The 12102-nt window shown below is 36.0% G+C and overlaps 1 long non-coding RNA gene across 3 annotated transcripts; it reads left to right on the top strand.

The window, feature by feature from the left end:
• Positions 1–8718: 8718 nt before the first annotated feature.
• LOC127963792 (uncharacterized) lies at positions 8719–10790 on the top strand. Of its 3 annotated transcripts, XR_008154898.1 has the most exons (5): positions 8719–8810; positions 9571–9807; positions 9890–10025; positions 10164–10296; positions 10668–10790. It is a non-coding gene; the product is annotated as an uncharacterized LOC127963792 (long non-coding RNA). The 3 variants fall into 3 exon arrangements; XR_008154897.1 differs by lacking the exon at positions 9890–10025; XR_008154899.1 differs by lacking the exon at positions 9890–10025 and having other exon boundaries at positions 8774–8810; positions 9732–9807.
• The last annotated feature ends 1312 nt before the right edge of the window (positions 10791–12102 follow it).

The following is a 12102-nucleotide window of genomic DNA, read 5'->3' as shown; positions in this document are numbered from 1 at the left end:
GGCTTCCCTTTGAGAAGAACGATGAAAATACAGTTCAGGGTAAGCTGTGTAGCGCCAAGCTGTCACACAAATCTACAACAAATACAATGCGCTATCATCTAAAATGCGTACCTACATAAAATATCTGGCGATAACAGAGCGGCAACTCAGATGAGCACTGAATCACTTGCCGTAAGACCTAAATGCAACGCATTAACCGAGAAGACGACAAAGCTTTTCGCTGAAATGGTGGTGAAAGATTTGCTGCCCATTAGTTTCAGGGACAGAGAAGGTTTACTTGTCCAGTGGTACCTGGCTGTTCCTGCAACATCTGTTCCAGCGGAGCGAATTAATTCCACTAAATGTGAACAGGCTGCGCACTCGGCCCTCATCTGAGCGCGTAGACCGCCTTATCTTTTTGAATAGATATTTGAATGTTTCACCGGTCGTGGTAAATATAATATCCATTTTTTTTAAATAATTATTATTTTAGTTTTGAGTTTTAACCATAATTAAAATATCTAGGCTATTTGGTCTCTGTTTTATACCTTATAATAGTTGTTTGGTTAAACTTGGTGAACTTTTTTCTTTATTTTTTAAAAACTACATTTCACCGCTGGATTAAAATATGCTGCTAAAGTTATACTGGAAGACAATGTTTTGTAAAAAAAAAAATGCAGTTGAATAAAGTATCAAAAAAAGAAAAATAATCTTTGTGTTCATTTTTAAATCACAGACAAATAATGAAATGGTCTTTATAAAATAAAAATGGATGGATATATTTGTAGCCTAATTACATTAAACATATTCGAGATGACAAAAATCAAAATTATTTGTTTGTCATAGTTTTTATCTTAAATATATTTTAAATCTTATTCGATTATTTAGCAATAATCAGTGATTTCCATGCTGTTAAATAATATTTTGGTTGATCAGAAAGTGCAAATTGAATACAAAATATAAATTCAATATTACAATACATAATGATAGTGACACTATGTAAATTTATTGTACTTTCGTGTTTGTAAAGCGTAATCCGAGTTACACTTTCGGTCAATTTCACATCTGCATCGGCGAATTTTTTTCAGATAAAAATCAGCGGCGGAGCATCAGACGCGAGTGAGGACCAAACACAGCAGAACGGTAGGAAACTTCACTCCTCTTATTATTTCTCTTTTATGATAGCGATTTATTTTTAGATACGTGATCTGAGTCTTTCATAGAGTTGTAGAGTTATTAGAGAAATAGAGTTATTTTTTACATTCTTTGGTCGAAGTTTTCAGATCGGGACTTCGGAGCCTGTTCGTTACTCTGTTGTTTCAGATCGGCACTTCGGAGCATGTTCGTTACTCTGTTGTTTCAGATCGGCACTTCGGAGCATGTTCGCGACTCGGTTGATTCAGATCGGCACTTCGGAGCATGTTCGCGACTCGGTTGATTCAGATCGGCACTTCGGAGACTGTTCGCGACTCGGTTGATTCAGATCGGCACTTCGGAGCCTGTTCGCGACTCGGTTGATTTAGATCGGCACTTCGGAGCATGTTCGCGACTCGGTTGAATCAGATCTGGACTTTGGAGCATGTTTGAGATTTTTTTTATGTTTTATTCAGTATGTACATGGACCTACACACAATGGTGGACACACTCTAGACTTGATCATCAGTAGGGCTCTAAACTTTTCATCCATTGGTATTAAGGACGTAGTGTCACGGATCGCAAGAGGCGAAGACTCAAGTGCAGGCAGATGGGAAGACTTCATTTATACATCACCAAAATAAACAAAAACACAACTGAAACCAGAGGAGCGTTCAAAGTTACGAGACATAGACTGAAGTCAGATTCCCAGTGAAATGCTTTCAGACAGCAAATGCAATGAGTTTGCATCCTTCTTTTCTGAGAAGATCATCCATATCAGGAAGGCGATTAGCCCATCCTCAAGTAATGCAGTTAGAAGTACCAAGGGTTCACACAAAACAAGGGCAATCTGCTTTTAGTTTCTATGCCGCTCGCAGTTGGAATCAGCTTCCAGAGAGGTCAGATGTGCTAAAACACTAGTCACATTTAAATCTAGACATAAAACTCATCTGTTTAGCTGTGCATTTATTGAATGAGCACTGTGCAATGTCCGAACTCAATGCACTATATTTTCACTGTTTTTTATTTTATGTAAAATAATTTTGTAGTTGTTTTTAAATTCATTTTAATTAAGTAAATTTTTTAATCATTATAAAAGTTTTAAAATTGCTTGTTTTATTTTTGTTATAATTTTTCTTTATGATTATTTTACTTTCTTTTATGTAAAGCACTTTGAATTACCATTGTGTATGAAATGTGCTATATAAATAAACTTGCCTTGCCTAGTGTGTTAGTGGGTTATATATATATATATATATATATATATAAAACACACACACACACATACACACACTACCGGTCAGAGTTTGGGATCAGAATGATTTTTAATGTTTTTTTTTTTACAGGAATTTATTTTACTCATCAAGACAGCATTTATTTGATCAAAAATACTGGAAAACATGTAATATTGTGAAATATTATTAACATTTTTCTATTTTAATATACATGAAGGTGTAATTTATTCATTTGATGTGCAGCTGTATTTTCAGCATCATTCCTCCAGTCTTCAGTGTCACATGATCTTCAGAAATCAGAACAATATGATGATTTATTATTAGAATTATCAACAGCTTTGCTAATAAATATTATTTTGGAATCTGTGATACTTCTTTCAGGATTCTTTGATGAATGAAAAGTTAAAAAGAAGAGCATTTATTTAAAATAGAAGACTTTTCTAACAATATTCACTACAGTTTAATAGTTTGGGGACAGTAAATTTTTATCCTTTATTTAATAAGAAATTTTATTCTTTATTACATTTTAGAATCTTTTATTCAGGATGTGTTAAATTGATAAGAAGTGATGTCAAAGATTAATATTGTTAGAAGAGATTTATATTTTGAATAAACGTTGTTCTTTAAAAAAAGATTATACATCGAAGAATCCTTAAAGTATCGCAGATTCCAAAATAATATTTGGTAGCACACCTATTAATAGTTCTAATAATAAATCATCATATTTTCATGATTTCTAAAGATCATGTGACACTGAAGACTGGAGGAATGATGCTAAAAATACAGCTGCACATCACAGAAATAAATTATATTTGAAAGGATATTAAAATATAAACCATAATTTTATATATTTTATTTTGATAATTTTGAATTATTACTGAGATACAACCTTTTTTTTTAAACAGTTCATTGAACAATAATAAATGAAGTACCTGAAGCTGACAATGACGTAAATGTATATTAATTAGCAAAGATGGTTAATTTAGCGCTGTAAATGCGCGTATGAGGGGCGGAGACGCTTGGTGATGTTCGGAGCATGTTTGGTGATGTTTACTACTGATGTTTGGTGAAATGCGCTTCCGAGTCCCGATCTGAATCAATGTTTTGCGAATCCGCTCCGAAGTCCCGATCTCAAATGATTCGCGAAAAGCGCTTCGAAGTCCCGATCTGAATCAAATGTTTTGCAAAACCGCTCTGAAGCCCCGATTTCAAATGATTCGCGAAACGCGACTCCGACTCCCGATCTGAATCAATGTTTTGTGAACTCGCTCTGAAGTCCCGATCAAATGATTTGCGAAACGGCTTCTGAGTCCCGATCGGAATCAATGTTTTGAGAACTCGCTCCGAAGTCCCGATCTCAAATGATTCGCGAAACGGGCTTCGGAGTCCTGATCTGAATCAAATGTTTTGTGAATTTTTTTTCAAGCCCTGAAATGATTCATGAAATGTGCATCAGCAGGAGACTCCTAGGCGGATCCGCCTTCAAGTTCAAATTCGTTTTGGTGCTGCCCAGAGTATCAGTTCCGCCTCCGGTCGGCGCCGTCAAACAGCGGATCCTGACTGAGCGAGTTCAACACACCAAGAGCAAAATCAGTCGAGATTCGAGAATTTCTTTGCCGGGACACGGTTGCGCTGAACCCTCTTTTGAGTAAGTGATTTATTGATATATTGCTACATTCAATAAACATTGGTTTTTAAATCATCATGTATATTAATGATTGTAATTATGTTGTTTGATATTAGGACAACTTTAACATGTTCACTCGTGGATAATGGTTTAGCGCTAGCTACTAGCTAGCTGTGCATTAAGTTTGCATTTTTGTAATTTTGGTACCGTGTTTGTATCTGTCATCCTTTTTATAATGAAAATTAAGCTTCGGCATTTTAATCACTGTTTGAGTTGGTTCAGACAATATGCCTCCTGTTTGAATGTCAAAAAGTGCGGGCTTAACTGCTAATGTTAGCTACCGTCTATTAGCTTGATCCAGCGTCACCGCTCATTTTACACAGTTTAACAACAAAACAAAACGCTAAGTGAACATTAATAGCTAAGTTACCCTTTTCATGTTGGTTTTGAGCGCTATGCAGCCCATCTAACCTGGAAAACGGTCTTAATACAGCGTGTCTGGAGGAATAGAGATCGCTAACACATGTGACCAACTGGGCGGCAACGTCATCAGAACGCAAAGAATTATGGGTATGATTGGCCAGTTAGCATGGTCTGGCATAGCAGGCTAGTGTTCTGGCATGAAAATAATGAATAATATATACCTGTTACCTGTACCTGTTAGATCTACCTGAAAACTCTAAAAACACTCTTTATAATTTACAAAAAAAAAAAAAAATTACTCTGTTAAACATTTACAAAATGTGGTATCGTTGCATCCCTAATTAAAAATATTTAAAAATATATATGATTTCAATATCAAAATAATTTTACACAATTAACGCTGCCGCCCGTCTGAGATAAAGAGTTTTTTTTTGTTTTGTTTTTTTCATTGCTATGAGCATGAATCAAGATATTAAGTATATAATACAACTTTCATTCTTCAGGTCGATCGTCTATAAATCTGTTTCAATATCTTCTCAATGGTGAAGAGGATTCCCCAAGCATGACAGTGAAACATCAGACACCATGATATACTGGATATGTAACTTGAGTTAAAAAAATGAAGATATTTGTTAGATGTTTGATAAGTGCTGATCGAAATCCAAAAAAGTAGTGCTTGAAAGTCCTGGAATTTCATTTAACAGAATCTGTACTAACCCTGATAGTTAATCATGTACAAGACATTTGCAAATGACTTGTAACAGAATTTACAAAACATACTTAAAATGATAGTACATCACTTGCTAATAATTTATGAATGTTTTGTAAATGATTAGTTCATCATTATTTAACCACTGACTTATAAAATACGTACAACTGAACGTTATTGTAAAGTGTTACCCTCTTTGGCAACTCAAAATCAAACCTAGTCTGACCATAACTCCCTGAGCAGCTGATGGCTACTTTACACACGCAGATTGTTCAATCAGGTAGACCTATACCTGATGTTATTTTTAACACAATGCAATAGTTAGTGCGTCAGTAAAAACGGACGGACACGCTCACTTATTTAGTAAGGAAAGTAGGCTACTAAAAATATTCCTGTTAACTATCAAGCTAATCATAATAATAAAAAGCCTACCCTTTTGACATGCAGTAAATCTTCAAAAGTTTTTTAGGCTTATTTACAATATTGTTCGGTTAAAATTACAAAGCAATTCAGATTTAAGTTTATGTTTATATTTCTGTAGTAGCCTAGGCTAGAAATATTTATTAGTTTATCTTACAATTTCTTTTATCCTACAGCAAGAACAGAAGGGATTTTGAAAATGAGATAAATGGGTCCAAAACGGACCAGGGCCAGATGAGACAGTATGGTGGCGGATATGTTTCAATTTGCAGGACCCAAACGGACCCACCGTGGAGGTAAGGTTTTAATCGTGGAGCGCGGTGCAACGGCGGGTCCGGGATCCGAATTCGTACCGGATCCGTCATTGCCCGCAAGTTGACGCCGGTACAGTTCCGTTCCGGAAGCCGCAACACGGCCGCGCAGTACTTTTTGCTGTGTGGGGGAGTCCCGATCTGAATCAATGTTTTAAAAATCCGCTGGGACTGATTTCAAATGATTCGCGAAACGTGCTTCGGAGTCCCGATCCGAATCAAATGTTTTGCGAACTCACTCCAAAGTCCTGATCTCAAATAATTTGCGAAACGCGCGTCAGAGTCCCGATCTTTTTTTTTTTTTTAAAGAGTAGAACTAGAATAGTGAGTGCTAAAGTTAGAGGGTCAAATAAATATATGATAAATAATAATAATAAACAATGAAACCATAGGCTATTTAAGTTATCCTTGCTCCACATAAATTCACAAGCCAAAACGAACTTTCATTTTAGGCTAGAATGAAACTCAAACTAAAGTTGGGTCTCTCATTCGACACAAAATCACATTTTTCTGTAAATATTATTTACGTACTTCACTCGCTTCCAATATCCACGTAAAACAAAATGTTTTACATCAGGACAGTAAGGTGATAACGCTTAACGGTACAGATTTTACTACATAAAAACTGAGCAGTGTGTGTTTGTGTTTAAAGTTACCGTTTCTTTATTATGATAATGAACAGACAAAGCTTCACTGCACGCACATGCAGCGCCAGAGCAATCACTTGAACTTTTTTTCTTCTAACAGCAGAAGTACAATTCTCTACTTAAATAATTTTGCTAAATGGTAAAATAAATGTTCAGCAATATCTTTAAAATATATTTGAATTTTGGCACAAAAAAACATTGTTACATCTAATCCCGCATTAGTTTGTGTCTACACACCCCATGGCAAACCAAAATATTCAAATAAGAGGTTGAAATTAGATCAGATCCAAATTAATTAAACTCTAACAAACCATACCTATTTTTAGAACATTTTTTGTAACAAAATATCTGAAAAGATAGGTGTTTTTGTTTGTAATTACAGATGCAGTCAAAAAGTGGGGCAGCATAATATATATTATTATTTATTTATTTTTCGTTGTTATGGCCTATATCTGACATATTATTAAATGTGTTTTGTTGTTACTTTTTTGTCAGTTGTCCTATTTTGAGAGTAATTATTAATGGGCTAATAAAAGGCCAGACTCCTGATCTGAATCAAATGTTTTGTGAACTCGGTTGAAGCCAAATGATTCGCAAAACGCGATTCGGAGTCCCGATCTGAATCAAATCTGTCGAAGCCAAATGATTCGCAAAACGTGATTCGGAGTCCCGATCTGAATCAAATGTTTGTCGAACTCGATGATTCGCAAAACGCGATTCGGAGTCCCGATCTGAATCAAATGTTTGTCGAACTCGGTCGAAGCCAAATGATTCGCAAAACGCGATTCGGAGTCCCGATCTGAATCAAATGTTTGTCGAACTCGGTCGAAGCCAAATGATTCGCAAAACGCAATTCGGAGTCCCGATCTGAATCAAATGTTTGTCGAACTCGGTCGAAGCCAAATGATTCGCAAAACGCGATTCGGAGTCCCGATCTAAATCAAATGTTTGTCGAACTCGGTCGAAGCCAAATGATTCGCAAAACGCGATTCGGAGTCCCGATCTGAATCAAATGTTTTGCAAACTCCGACCTCCCGTCTCAAATGATTCGCAAAACTCCCGATCTGAATAAAATGTTTTGCAAATCCTCTCAGAAGTGCTTGAGATGCTCCGCATTTGCAGGATTTCCTAATTCCGCCACCAGGTGTTTCCGTCATAATGGAGGAGATGGTGATGGAACTGGTTTGCTGCATCCTTTGTCGGATTACAACTTTAAATGCAGGTACTGGTTTCGAGCTTACTTGAATAATGTAATGATACATATGAAAAACTACTAAATAAACAAACTCACACACACACACACACATAGCAGTTCAAATGCTGACTGATATGTTACAAAGGTGCGATTTTATATAGTTTATTGTCTTGACCAAGGTGATCCTATGTAGACAGGTTTGCAACCCATTTATTAAGTAGTTAAAGCATAAAAATAAAACTGAAAAAAGTTTGTAGCATAGCTCAATGTTCAACAGCAGCAATCACAGTTGAGCAGTAGGGATGTGCAACAGTGATCGAGTACTCGACCGCGACAGCGATGATCGATCAAGTAAATGATTATCGAAATTATTATTATTATTATTTGATTTGATTGATTATGGCAGCACGTTGGGCGGCGCCCTGATCTCTGATTGGTTAGCTTCCCACTTGATTCCTCAAAAGACGTAAGAAGACAGATAAGCATGGCCTCAAAGTCAAGTAGTAATGGCTGGCTTCCCTTTGAGAAGGGAAGTTAAATTTAATCATACTTTTACATTTATGATTGGTGCTTATTCAGTAGAGAATGTACAGCACAACGCGCTATGGAGCACTGCGCATAAACGTATATTAGGCTGTGTGTGCACCCGATTCGAACGTTATCACTCGATTGAATGGGGCGTTATCAGCGGTTATCAGCCCATAGAAATGGGCCAGGAGGGGCCTCCTGTGCCTACTAGTAGGCTCAGAAGGCCGTGATCATCCATCCAAATGGTTGATCACCCACAAATATACAAGAGAAGACTCCAGCCCTTACGAAAAATAACTATGGTTTTATTATAGTAAAACTGTAGTAACCCATGGTTTTTTGGCGTATTGACTGCCATTTGTAAAACCACAGATTTACTACAAATACCATAGTTAAACTATGGTTAATATAGCAAAACCATGGTTAATTTGTGGTTACCATGGTTTAACTACAGTAACCATGGTTTTTTGGTTTTATTTGTAGTAAAACCATGGTTAATTTTCGTAAGGGAGATCCAATCCCAGAATTCCTGCTCACCTGTAATCGGAAGTCTACTGGACGAATGCGGGAACGTTGCGATATTTCCTGCTTAATATTTTCAGGTAAGACTATTAAAATTATAAAACTGAGCATTTAAACTGTAATGGAAAACAATACATACACTCGTATTGCGTGTCATGATTGTTGACATGAGATAACCGTGTTGCGATGTATCTGCAAACGTTATCGCTAGACAATATTACGTTATTAGCCTGTCGTTAACGTTGCATGCTTTATTATGTGAGCATTAATGTTGCTAATATGATTGTGTATTTACGCCTGAAGCTAATGGGGGAATTAAGTTTCGAGTCAAACTGTCAAAATTACTTTTTACACTCTATTGTGTATGCTCGATAACGCCTCACTGAAGCCGGATCATTGGACTAATGTAACCCATATTGACTTGAGAGAAATATTAAACACAAGACGTATTTTACGGCTGTTTGGAAACCTTGGGATCTTGACTAGAGTGTAAAATAAAGTTCTGTGGGTTTGGATCTATCTATCTGTCTGTCTGTCTGTCTGTCTGTCTCTTTCTCTCTATACTAGCTAGCTAGCTGTGTATATATTTATATAATTTATCTAATATATATATATATATATATATATATATATATATATATATTTAGCTGTCTGTCTGTGTCTATCTGTCTGTCTCTCTCTTTCTCTCTCACTCTCTCTAAAGCTTGCTAGCTGTGTATGTATATATCTATCTATCTATCTTGAACTTGAACTTGAAAAATAAAACCAAAAGGTCTGTCTGTCTGCCTGCCTGTGTTACATTAATGTCTCTTTAACTAACTTTTTTGTCTCCCTTTACAGCATACATCTCCAGCTGGTTGCAAGGACTTCTGTGGCAAGTTTGTTTTATTACTTCCATGCTCTATGTCTTTGTTGAACTATCCAAAATTTGATTTTGGGCTGTTTAGAATGTATTGTTCACAAATCTGTCTTGTGCAAGTTTCTCTCTGTCTGTGTTTTAGGTTGAAGATGGCCCAGAGAGGTTAGCCTTACAGTTGCTGATCTAGAAGCATTAGGCAAGAGTGTCTGAGAACGATGGTATGATCTGCAACACTGTCTTTTTTTTTATTACTGATTTATTACTGACTATCTATTTCTTTCTTTGTTGTTATTCACCAAGAGAGAACTCCCATTAATGGGAATCAAAAGGAAACCCTGAAATCATGTTTTAAGGATGGAATGACATGAGTTGTTTCAGAATTAATACCAAGAGCTGCATCAGCTACTGGGTTGGACACCGGTGTCGTAGAAATAAGGTTTACTTTTGTGCCACACTAACAAACATCATGTCAAATAAATATATCATTCTGCTGCACTGCTTGTATAAATGAAGTGTTTTGTTAACATTCGGTTTAATTGGTGTAATACCCTTTTGCTATTTTTTTGTTTTTCAGAACTGGATAGGTAATTACAAAAGATCACAAATGACTAATGCTTCGTCTGAGCCCCGGTCATCAAAGGCCAAAGTTCACATTAGAGAGCTGTCGGATTACAATCTTTTTTATAGGGACATATTCAAAAACAAAGGTGAGAAACAAAATTTAAAGACTTAAAAAGTTTAAAAGTTTTATTTTTTTATACTAAATTGTTTCTTTCCATACATGGTGGCCTTGTTGACATAAGGTTTATGAGGGTCATGAAGCGTCATGAAACAGATTTTCATGATAGTATTTGGGAAGTACTTCACTCACACAAATTACATTCATCAGTTTAAGAATGCTGAGTGTATTGAAAAGAATCATCAGGTCATCTACTTTACATGTTATCTTGTTTTTACAGAGTTGTTACAGATAAATGGTTTTCACAACCCAAGTACTGATTGTCGTTGTATGAATTTACTTTAAAAAGGAGATGCTGACTAATGCGTTACGTTTTCTGTGCATCTATTTTTTCTTCAGGCACAATGAATGATATTAAGGGCAGGTGCGCCACATTGGGGGAAGATGCAAAGCAGAAATACATTCAAGAGGCAGCAGCACTGAGGGCACATGGGCAGTCACAGGACACTAAACCCTGAGGTGAGGGATGCCCGAATTAAAATGCACTTAAAGAAGCTGAAGTTAGGGGTTCATTTGCTAAGCATTAGTGGTATTCTTAAAGTATTAGATGGAAGGATGATCAACAGCAATTGTGGTGTGAGCAAGACATTGTGTTAGACAACCGGATTGTTTATCTCTTTTATTATAATTTCAAATGAGTTTGTTACAAAAAAATATTCCAGCTGATTTTTGTTTACAAGGCTATCAACATCAAATATTCTCACATTGAAGAAATTGTCAAAGACTCATACCACCATATCAAACTTGAAGCAGCTGAAGAAAAAAGTGGTCATGAGGTTTGTTAAATTAAAATGTAGTTACCCCTCTGTTTCAGGTTTGATTTACATCCATTTCTGAAACGAAAAACCCAGAGTTTTCCTAAAGATCTGAGATGAATTGATGTACAATACCCACATATTCCTTTGGCAACAGTTAAAAATGAACAAGCTGCCTTTGAGATGTTGCTTTAAATATAGTGATGAGTATGATTTAAACTAACTGGCTTGACTTTCAAAATATTTGTGTTTTTTCTTTGGTAGATGGAGGCATTTTGATGATAAGAAGAAGAATGCAAGAAAGAAGTGGCGTTCATGGTCTCAGTGCACAGTGTGCCAATCATGGTCACACACAGCACGTGGCTTTAAAAAGAACAAGTGCGTTCACTGCAAATGTGAAGACACCATGCTAACACCCTGAAGATGTATCTTGTTCCTTGTTTGGGTTGTTTTTACTGTGTTGACGGCCCCCAACCCATCCATACAAACACACACACACAATACATACATATGCTGCAAATTTATTGTAATGACCACACTTCACACGTAAGAAGAAAATTGTGATCTTTTTGTTATTTTCATTCACCCCATTTTTATTTATTATTGTTGTTTGTTGGCACCATCAATGTGTTCTCCTTTATACAGAACTTATGTGGGGACCAATAAAGTTATATTGTACTGAATTGAGTCTACATGTTTATATATATATATATATATATATATACACCTGTTACATCATTGGTTCAGTAGGGCTGGGTTTTAGCAAGGACCTCACCATAATATTCACAACAGTGGGTCAGAGTATGATTTCATGTTATGATTAGATGCTTCACATAACTTTATATTTTTCACAGTTTTGCTGTCAGTAGGAGATGCTTGGCAAAAAAATATATTGAAAAGATGGTTAGTGGTACTTGTAGAAACTTTGATATACAGCTGAACACTACAATTTATTTATTTTAAATTTAAATGGTTTATATGGCATTGCTTACTTCCACTCTGAAGTATTTTCTTCACAA

This window comes from Carassius gibelio, chromosome B8 (genome assembly GCF_023724105.1).
Source record: "Carassius gibelio isolate Cgi1373 ecotype wild population from Czech Republic chromosome B8, carGib1.2-hapl.c, whole genome shotgun sequence".
Taxonomy (NCBI): Eukaryota; Metazoa; Chordata; class Actinopteri; order Cypriniformes; family Cyprinidae; genus Carassius; species Carassius gibelio.
Note: the sequence above shows the minus strand (reverse complement) of the source record. Positions and strands in the feature narration are given on the sequence as shown.